This window comes from Poecilia formosa, unplaced genomic scaffold (assembly GCF_000485575.1).
Source record: "Poecilia formosa unplaced genomic scaffold, Poecilia_formosa-5.1.2 Scaffold183, whole genome shotgun sequence".
NCBI lineage: Eukaryota > Metazoa > Chordata > Actinopteri > Cyprinodontiformes > Poeciliidae > Poecilia > Poecilia formosa.
In genome coordinates, this window is record NW_006800122.1 from 72,019 (window position 1) to 74,292 (window position 2,274).

Consider the following 2,274-nt stretch of genomic DNA (forward strand, 5'->3'; position numbering starts at 1 on the left):
ACAGCTTGGACTCTATCTCCACATTATTACTAGTTTAAATTCAGTGTTATTTCATCTTATAACGGTGATATCTCTGTTTTTGTTGTTATCACTAATATTATCTTGTTGTGATTATGAATTTATTTATACTGCGCATTAATTTCATTTGAAGATTATTGTTAACATGTAACACTCGAGCAATATAATAGGTTTCCACGGTCCCTCTTGTAATCATAAAGCTTTCTTATTTTCTAAATACGGTGAACAAATACTGCGCTTCCTTCTATTCAGTATAAAATATTACACTGACTGGACTCTGAGTGCCGCTGTTGATACATCGCTGAAACCCTGTGCAAATTAGGATTGCAGCAGTCCACCTCCTTTCCCTGACATTCAGTGTTTCACAAGTCGACGCACAGACCTCCAGATTTTTATCGTTTAATCTCTCCTGAATGCTCCTTCCTGAAAACATCGCCCGTTTTAAATTTCTGGATTTTCTTTACACCGTTTAACCCTGAACGGATTGCTGCTTGTTCGCATTTGGATTCGTGATGTTTTGTGCGTGGATACCCGCTGCCGGAGACCGAGTGCAAGCGCTGGTGTCTATTCTTTGTCTTTTGAAGATGAGCTCGGTAACGGCCCAGGCTCGGTATTCCATACCGGAGGAACAATCGGAGGGGTCTTTTGTTGGAAACATTGCCAGGGATTTGGGCTTGGATTTGCCGAGGCTTGTGGGAGGTAATGCTCGTATTATTACAAAAGATAGCCAGCAGTATGTGGATTTAAACCGTGAGAAAGGCATTCTTGTTATTAAAGAGCGAATTGACCGAGAAGAGCTGTGCGGAAAGACGACGCCCTGTAGCTTCAGCTTCGAGGTGATTTTAGAAAACCCTATTCAGCTTTACCGGGTTACAGTAGAGGTGGTGGATGTCAATGACAACAGCCCGTCCTTCCAAAAGAAAGAAATAAACCTAAAAATCGTTGAAAGTGTTGCGCCCGGCACTCGTTTCTCTCTAGTGAGCGCAGATGACCCGGATGTTGGCATAAACGACATTCAGAAATATGTGTTGAAACCTTTAGATCACTTTAAATTGGAAGTGCAAAACCAACCCGATGGAGGGACGTTCATTGAAATTGTTTTACAAAACGCTTTGGATCGAGAGAAGGAGGACACGCACACGCTTGTGCTGATAGCCGCTGATGGGGGAGAACCACGCAGATCAGGAACAGTCAGCATCCATATTACTGTGCTAGACGCTAATGACAATGCTCCAGTGTGCCGTCAGTCAGTATATAAAGCCGAGGTGAGGGAGAACTCTCCTGAAGGAACAGTGGTCACAACAGTGGAGGCAGATGACGCAGATAAGGGAGTTAATGGCGAGGTGACGTTCTCCATCCCTCATGTCGGAAAAGAGGCGAAGCAGCTCTTCGATGTAAATGTTACGACAGGTGAGATTAAGGTTTTAGGTAAGGTGGACTTTGAAAAGTCTAAAACATATCAGCTAAACGTTCAGGCGAGTGACCACGGGGGATACTCAGATACGTGTAAAGTTATCATTCAAGTAATCGATGAAAATGACAACGCACCCACAATACAGCTCATGTCATTTTCAAACTTAATTTCAGAGGACTCTCCCCCAGGCACAACTATAGCTGTTGTTAACGTGGATGACGAAGACTCTGAAAGAAACGGTCTTGTCAGATGTTCCATTAACTCTGATGTACCTTTTAAAATTGAGTCCTCCCTAACGGGATATTACACTATAGTGACCGACAGTACGTTAGACAGAGAAACTAACCCTGAGTATAATATCACAATGACTGTGTCTGACCAAGGTTTTCCACCTCTTTCTAGTACCAAAAAGATGAACGTAAAAGTTTCTGATGTGAATGACAACCCACCTCAGTTTAGTCAATCAGAATATACAATGAGCATACCAGAAAACAACTCACCCGGATGTTCCGTGTTTACAGTCAGTGCTACTGATGCAGATTGGGGTCAAAATGCGAGGTTGTCTTACTTTTTAGAGGAAAGAGAAATACATGGGATAAAGGTCACAAACTTAGTATCGGTGAACTCAGATAGTGGTGTCATACATGCTGTCAAATCGTTTGATTATGAGCAGATAAAGTGTTTTGAGTTAAACATAACTGCTCGGGATGCTGGATCCCCTCCTCTGAGCTCAGTTGCTACACTTAAAATAGTAGTCCAGGACAAGAATGACAATCCACCTCAGGTTCTGTACCCAGTCCAGACTGGTGGCTCCATGGTGGCTGAAATGGTGCCTCGTTCAG

The 2,274-nt window shown here is 43.0% G+C and overlaps 1 protein-coding gene across 1 annotated transcript in view; it reads left to right on the plus strand.

Moving 5' to 3' along the window:
• The window catches only part of LOC103147444 (protocadherin gamma-A10-like), a 28,961-nt gene that overhangs the window by 25,954 nt on the left and 733 nt on the right, over positions 1-2,274 (plus strand). The window lies entirely within an intron of this gene.